The following is an 8,601-nucleotide window of genomic DNA, read 5'->3' on the forward strand; positions in this document are numbered from 1 at the left end:
GGATCATTGAGATCGTTGGGATCGTTGAGATCATTGGGATCACTGAGCTCAAGATCATTTGGATTGTTTTGGATTATTGAGATCATTGAGATCACTGGGATCACTGAGACAATTGGGATCTTTTGGAATCATTGGGATCATTGAAATTATTTGAATCATTTGGATCATTTTGATCCTCGGGACAGTTGAGATCATTGGAATCACTGATCTTGAGATCATTGGGATCCTTTGGATTAGGAACATCATTGAGATTATTTGCATCACGCCTTGAGATCCAGAAGCCCCTGCCCTGCTGATCACTGCAGGGATGGTCTTATTGAAAACCCACAAAGATGTGTAAAATCCAGGTGTCTAAAATGAAGATGGCGCATCCAAATCGGATCCCAAGGGATCTCAGCAGGTCCCGAACCATCTGAGGGAGCGGAGGCTCCTGCTGCTGGGGATGGAGAGAGCCGGACGCGGTGTCCCGGAGCAGGACGTGCCCGCTGTCCCAGCGGGGTGACACTGGCTGGAGGGGACATTCCTCTGCCTGTTCGCTGCCCGTTCCCTCCCCTCCTCCTCGTGCTGTAGCAGCGCCTGAGTCCCCGCTCCCAGTTTGGGAACTGGGAAGAGCCCAGAGGTGCCTGGATGGGCGCTGGGTGGGGGCAAGCAGGACATGGGCAAAATATGGGTGGATTTGGGGCCGTCGTGGGCTCCGAGCAGCCTGTGCATGCACATGTACGTGTGTATAATGCATGTGCACACACGTGTATGTGCATATGTGCACACGTGTTGAATCCTGGTTCCCAGACAGAAAAAACTGCTTTCCAGGCCATGCAAAGCAGCTGTACTGGACTGTACTGGGCTGTACTGGGGTTGTACTGGGGCTGTACTGGGCTGTACTAGGGCTGTACTGGGGCTGTACTGGGGGTGTACTGGGCTGTACTGGGCTGTCCTGGGCTGTACTGGGGCTGTACTGGTCTGTACTGGTCTGTACTGGGACTGTACTGGGCTGTGCTGGGCTGTACTGGGGCTGTCCTGGGCTGTACTGGGGCTGTACTGGTCTGTACTGGGCTGTACTGGGGCTGTACTGGGGCTGCACAGGTCTGTACAGATCTGTACTGGGCTGTACTGGGCTGTACTGGGCTGTACGGGACTGTACTGGACTATACTGGGCTGTACTGGGGTTGTACTGGGGCTGTACTGGGCTGTACAGGTCTGTACTAGGGCTGTACTGGGTCTGTACTGGGCTGTACAGGTCTGTACAGGTCTGTACTGGGCTGCACTGGGCTGCACCGGTCTGTACTGGGCTGCGCTGGGCTGCACTGGGCTGTACTGGGCTGCGCTGGGCTGTACTGGGCTGCACTGGGCTGTACTGGGCTGCGCTGGGCTGCACTGGGCTGCACTGGGCTGTACTGGGCTGCACTGGGCTGTACTGGGCTGCGCTGGGCTGCACTGGGCTGCACTGGGCTGTGCTGGGCTGTACTGGGCTGCGCTGGGCTGCACTGGGCTGTACTGGGCTGCGCTGGGCTGTACTGGGCTGCACTGGGCTGCGCTGGGCTGCACTGGGCTGCACTGGGCTGCACTGGGCTGCGCTTGGCTGCACTGGGCTGCGCTGGGCTGCACTGGGCTGCACTGGGCTGCACTGGGCTGCACTGGGCTGCGCTGGGCTGCACTGGGCTGCACTGGGCTGCGCTGGGCTGGAGGTGCGGGCTGGGTGGCCGCAGCGGGGGGGTCTCAGCCCCGAGCCGGGAAGGGTCCGGAGGCCGCGGGGAAGCGCGGGCGAGGCGGCTCCGCCTGTGCGCGGCCCTGGCGCCCGGACAAGCGATGAGGTAGCGCTTTCCGGTAATTGAGGCAAACCCCTGGAAATGCCTCGCCGGGACAGGAAACGGCGGGAGGAGAACGGGAACCGGGGCTGGGAAGGGAGCACCGGAGCCGGTGCCAGGCTGCTGCGTCCCGACACTGTCACCCTGCGCTGCTGCGGGGGCTGCCAGCGGTGTCCCCTCCCTGGAGCCGGGGCGGGCACAGCCCCCTGCCCAGTTCACCCAGTTTGCTCCTGCACAGGCAGGCGGCACCTCCCAGGGGAGCAAAGCTGCGAGCTGGTCCTGCAGTGAGGAGGGCAATCTGCATCATCATCATCATCATCATCATCATCATCAATCATCATCATCATCATCAACATCAGTCATGAAGCGGGGGGATGGAAAGCGCTGGGGCGCGGGGGCATCTGCGCGCGTTGTGCTCGAGATTTGGCCATCAGCAAACAGCCCGTGCCTCAGTTTCCCCACATTTCTTGTGCTGGAGGTGTTGGGGGGGCTGTGCTGGTTGGGGGTGCAGAGACCTGGCCCTCGCCAGTGGAGCCCTGCAGAGGGGCCCCCCCAGACCCCTCTCCATGCCTGGTGGGGCTGGGGGTGCAGGGGTGACCAGCCGGTTCGTGGCCCCGATTTTTTCCTGGGTGCGATCCCAGTGCCTGGGTCTGGTCCCAAAGCGGTGACATCCCCTCTGCCCCCCGAGGATGCCAGGAGCCCCGTGGAGCTCTGGCCTCGAGGAAGTGATGGGGGGCTATGACACCCCCAGCCACCATCCCTGTGATCCAGCCGTGACCCCCCAGCTCTGCCGCACCTGGCACGGTGGGGACTCGGTGCTCACAAGACCTTTTGTCACCGTGGCCCCCAGCCCATGGCCCCCCACCCATGGCCTCTCCCCGTCCCCTGCCCGGGGGGTCCCGCCTGCCCCCCCGGCTGGGCCCCCGCGCCCCCATCCCAGCCTGAGCCCCCGTGCGGGTCTGGAAACCATTAACCAGCCAGGCTGGTGTGTGGAGGACGTGGACGCTGCTCGAGCGCTGCGCTCCCCCCGCTCCCCCCAGCCTGGGCTTCCGGAACTGGGTCAGCTGCAGTTCTCTGGAAAAGGAAAATAAACCCGGCCAGAGGGTCCGATCGGGGGCGCAGGAATGGGGGGGACCCTGTGTGGCAGCTTTGCCTTGGGAACCTTCACGCTGTCTCGGGGGGGGGTCAGGGCTGCTGGTCCCCTCCCACTGCCAGCTGTGCCCAGCTGTGCCCTTGTCTGTGCCACCATCACTCTCTAGTGACAGTCCCCATGGAGGGGACACTAAATCATAGGCCATGTGTTCCCACCGCTTGTCCCGTGGAACCCACACCCGAGACCCCCTGGGCGCCGGCAGCCGAAGGGGGGGACACAAAGGAGCGGGACGGCCGCTGGGCAGGGGGGTGCAGCAGGGCCCTGCTGTTTCCCTGCCATTTTTGCCCTCCTGGGGGGCTCTGGGGATTTAAATCCCATCACACAGTCACGGCAGGGGGGGGTTGGAGATGTCCTTCCCTGTTTTGGGGACTGGCACAGAGACCCCTCACTGCATCACCCCGCTATGGCATCACCCCCAGCACCACGGGCATCGCTGCTGCTTGGCCCCAGCTGCTCCCGGCACAGAAAATGGAGGATTTCAAACCAAAACAGCCCCTCCTGTGCCCTGGGGGCCCCTGTCCTGGGCCCACAGCGCAGTGGGAAGGGGGGTCCAGCTCCAGCCCCCGCGACTGATGTTTCAGGTCCTGATAACCGTGAGCGGCGCAAAGAGATGAGCAAAATGCAAAACGATGTAGCAAAGCGGCTTTAGCCAGAGAACAAGGATCTGTAGCCTCTTCCCGCCGCCTCGCTGGTGCTCGGTAACGCGATGCAGGCGAGAGCCGTGCCGGGGACATCGTCTTGACAGCCCCTGTCCCCGAGCGCTTTGGAACATCGTCCTTCGCTCCGAGCTCCGTGTCCTCCCCGTGCGCGGGGTGCGAGCGTCTCCTGCCCTGCACCCTGCACCCTGCACTGCGGCCCCGCTTCAGGATTGGGGGAAAAGGTGCCTGGATGGGGGGTCCCCATCTCCCAGGCGGTGCCAACCCCGGGGTGTCCCAGCCTGGTCCCCGGCGTCCTTGGGGACCCATTGAGGAAAAGCTGCGTTGTGGCAGGATGCCTTAAAACCTCCAAATTCCCCGTGAAGCTGCTTTCTCTGACCCCCCCTGCAAGCGCTGGGACTTCCAAGGCGATGTTTTCCCGCCAGCAGTTTTGGCAGAAGCAGCTTTGTCTCTGCCAGAAAGCTGAAGAGAAACCCCAACTCCGAGCATTTCCACCCAAAGCCGCCGTTGCTGTTCTGCATGGAGCCTCTCGTGGATGGGGAGGCTGGTTTGTGGCTCTCAGCAGGCACCGCTCTGTCCCTTTGCTGCTGGCATCACCGAGGGGCTCGTCCCATCAGCCCGAGCAGCTCCCGCAGGTCCGGGTGGGCGCTGAGGGGACAGGAGGGAGGGACACGGCCACGTCCCCGGGGTCACAGGTCCTGCTTGCTCCCTGGACAGCGATGGCAAATGGTGTCAGTCTGTCCCAGCGCTGGCACGGGTGGGAGCGAAGGGACGTTTTCTCCATGCCCAGGGTGTGAGAAGGATGTCCCCAATCCATGGGAACAGCTGGGGACCGAGGGTTTGATCCCTGTCCTCACTGCTGGCTCTGCCCCGTGGCAGCAAAAGACACAGAGCTGGCCTGTCCCTGTGTCTGGGGAGCGAAATCATCCTCAAGCTCCTGGCTGCGATGGGGTGAGGGTGGCCTGACACCTGCGTGACTTCACACTGTCCTGGGGGACATGTGAGCACCCCTGTGCTCCCGTCTCGCCATGCTCCAACATCCCTGCATCCCGAGGGATGTCTGAGCATCCCTGTGCTCCCATCCCACCATGCTCCAGTATCCCCTGCATCCCGAGGGATGTCTGAGCATCCCTGTGCTCCTGTCTCATGGTGCTCCAGCACTCCCTGCATCCCGAGGGATGTTTGAGCATCCCTGTGCTCCCATCTCATGGTGCTCCAGCATCTCCTGCATCCCAGGGATGTTTGAGCATCCCTGTGCTCGCATTTCCCTCATTGGGCTTGTCAGGACCTTGGGAGCCAAAGCTGGGTGAGGGCAGAAGCACCCCTGGGTCCCATCCAGTGCCCCCCAAGCTCAGGGCAGCCGGGCCCTGCCTGTGGGGACACAACGAGGCCACATCTGTCCCCAACCCTTGAGCATGAAGCTCCTGAGTCCCTTTGCCATGCAGGACAGGACCTGGGGGATGTTTAGAGGCTCCTTGGATGCCGGAACTGGGGGACCCTGTGTGTCCCTGAGAGCGGCACTGGGACCGGGATGCACTCAGGACATCAGGATGGCTTCAGATGGCTCCAGACCTGGGGGACTTTGGTCCCTGCGGGTGAGGGGGGACAAGTAGAAATATCGAATGTCCCAAGCTGGAAGGACCCACAGGACCATGGAGTCCAACTCCTGTCTCTGTACAGGACACCCCACAGGTCACACTGTGTGTCTGAGGGGGTTGTGCAAACAGTGCAGGAAGAGCAAACCCCAGGGTTTAGGCTGAGCTGGGCTTTAGGTCGGGTTTTGTCAGGACCCGCTGGTGGCCCATCTCAGGCTGCGCTGGCCCCATCGCTGCGCTGTCAGGGACGAGCGGCGGCTGCGACCGTGGCCGTGTCATATCACATCGCATTGTACCTTATTGCTCATCGTGTCCCAGGAATAATTTAAGCTGCTTTTCTCATCTGGGACCGCAGAAAAACCCTGCCTTACTCTCGAACTAATGAAGCGTCTGGGATCAGTGACTTGAAATGCCTAAAACACTTCAGTCCAGCATCTCCTAAATTTACAAGTCAGATTTGTGCATTCAGAATTGATTTTTCACTTGAAAGCTCACTTTGCTTCTACATATGTGAATCTGAAAAGCTCCTGGAGATGTAGAATCCAACCCAAAACATTTCCTTCGAGTCAAGCAACAGCTCAGCCCAAAACTTGTGCTCTCGTGAGCACGGAAACCAGGCAGGCCTGCCAGGGCTATCCGAGCTGGGGTTTGGATTGCAGCTGGAGCACATCTGGGTGAACAGGGGCTGGGAGGACGATGCTCTGCAAAGGTTCGAGCCCGTGGCACAGCCCCACTCCCAGCCCTGCGGTGTCCCCTGCCCGATCAGCCCCTCCAGCTGCTGCCACCGCCCTTGGCGCCAGCTCTACACCCCCCAGCAACCCCCACGATGTCCCATCCTATCCCCGTCCCACCCTATCCCGTACCATCCCATCCCATCCCATCCCATCCCATCCCATCCCACCCCATCCCATCCCATCCCATCCCATCCCATCCCATCCCATCCCTTCCACCCCATCCCATCCCTTCCACCCCATCCCATCCACCCCCTCCCATCCCATCCCATTCCATCCCATCCCATCCCATCCCATCCCATCCCATCCCATCCCATCCCACCCCACCCCATCCCATCCCATCCCATCCCATCCCATCCCATCCCATCCCTTCCACCCCATCCCATCCCATGCCATCCCATCCCATCCCATGCCATCCCATCCCATCCCATGCCATCCCATCCCACTCCATCCATCCCATCCCATCCCACTCCATCCCACCCCATCCCTCCCCATCCCATCCCATTCCATCCCATCCCATCCCATCCCATCCCATCCCATCCCATCCCAATCCCATCCCATCCCATCCCATCCCTTCCACCCCATCCCATCCACCCCATCCCGTCCCATCCCATCCCATCCCATCCCATCCCATCCCATCCCATCCCATCCCATCCCAATCCCATTCCACCCATCCCCATCCCACCCCACCCCATCCCATCCCACCCCACCCATCCTCATCCTATCCCACCCCATCCCATCCCACCGCACCCATCCCCATCCCATCCCATCCCACCCACCCCATCCCATCCTCTAGGTGGGGTTTCCCCCCCCCATCCCGTGCTCCCCCCTCTCTCCCAGCGTTGGGCTCAGCACAAGCCACCCCAGATACCTGGGGACACACACGCCCCTGGGACAGGCCGCCATAGCTCAGCCCCCCGCACCGGCCCCACATCCCCGCCTGCAGCCCCCCCACCTCTCCCAGCCCTGCGGAGCGGGGGGGCCGGGGCCTCACCCCTCCCCCTGCCAAAGGCAATATTTACCCAGCGCGGGAGCTGGGCCGGTGCCCGGGCTGGTGACCCTTGGCGTCCCGCCGGCGCTGGGGACGGGGGGACACGGCGGGGCGGCTCCGGCTGCAAGCCGGCTCCGTGAGGCTGGAGGGACAGTTAAATCCCTGCCAGCCCCCGAACATTCCGGAGCGAGGGGATCCCTGTGTGTGTTGCTGCGGGGGGTGTGCTCTGTGCAATGGGGGGGCTTGCAGAGGCGGGGGTGCACCCAGAGCATCACACAGGGGATGCCCAACATCTGTCTGACCCGGAGCAGGGGGGACAGTGGCCCCGGGGGGTGTCCCACCGTCCCCAACCGGCACCCAGACCCCCGGAGCCCCCCCGGCCCTGGCCCCCACACTTCCCAGTCCCCCCCAAGCCAAATCCTGTGCATTGACTGGGGTGCCGGCTGAGCGCGGTGCGGCCGGGGCCGGGCGGCCGTTTGCAGCCCCACTCCCACCGGAGCCGTTTAGTTATCTGATTTGTCCTTTTCTTGCAGCTTTTCACCCCACCAAGGTCAAGACGAGGGGGCTTTTGGGGAGGGGGCTGCAGGGAGATTCGCCCCCACCCTCCAGCGCTGCCTCCTCTCCCTCCCGCTCCCCTCCACGTCCCGCTGTTGCAAAGCCAAAAAGCCAGGTTTTTTGGGGGAAGCAGGTTTTGAGCCCCTTTCTGCTGCAGGGGGGGTTCCCGAGGGGGCGGCAGGCCCACCCCTGCCAGCGGGGCTGATTTACACTCCCTCTCCCATGGATCTCCTCCCCGCCTCCCTCCCGCCAGCCCACACCCCGAATTCCTGGGATGCCCCGTTATCTGTCGATATTATCAGCCCGCGTTCCTCCTGGGGAGGGAGCGAATGCCTTTCCCGGCCCCCCACGCCCTGGGGTCCTGTCCCTCCTCCAGCCCAGGCAATCGCGGCCGGACACGGGTGTCCCGAGGCAGGACACGGGTGTCCCCAGGCAGGACACGGGTGTCCCCAGGCAGCACGGGCAGAGCTGTGTCCCCAGGCCCCGCGGTGCCAGTCCCCGCTCCCCGGGCGGGGGTTCCGCGGGCACATTGCGCACTTTCACTGATTTCCCCGATTTTCTTCCCTTGTTTCGGCTTCCCCAGCAGGTTCCCCTTTGCAGACGCCACCACCCTGGGGGGGACGTGTCTCGGGACCCGGAAAGAGGAACTGGGGGGGACAGGCAGGCGATGGGGCAGAGGGCCGTGGGGACAGGCAGGCTCTGCGTGCCCAGCGCCCTGCGAGCGGCTGATCCGGGGGACAACAAGCTCTGCTGCTGTCCCTGTCACCCCCTTGGGGAAGCCCATGGGTCCCTGCGGCTTGGCTGGCTGCGGGGCAAGAGGGGGTGCAAGCTGTGAGCGGGGGGGATGCGGAACGGGACCCCCCACCAGCCCCTCGCTCCTGAGATTCTGCAGGGCTTGGGGACAAGGTGGGGGCTTGGGGACCTAGGGACAAGGTGGGGGGGTTGGGGACAAGGTTGGGGGCTGGGGGGAAGGTGTGGGGCTTGGGGACTTGGGGACAAGAAGCAAGTGAAACCAAGGACATCCTATCCCTGGGAATGGAGAGCAAGGCCAGCTCCATCTGGATTTGTAAAATTCACGAATTTGTATAAAGTTCTCGAATCTTAGGGCAGAGTTG

The sequence above is a fragment of the Patagioenas fasciata genome, chromosome 4 (assembly GCF_037038585.1).
Source record: "Patagioenas fasciata isolate bPatFas1 chromosome 4, bPatFas1.hap1, whole genome shotgun sequence".
In the NCBI taxonomy this organism is placed as follows: domain Eukaryota; kingdom Metazoa; phylum Chordata; class Aves; order Columbiformes; family Columbidae; genus Patagioenas; species Patagioenas fasciata.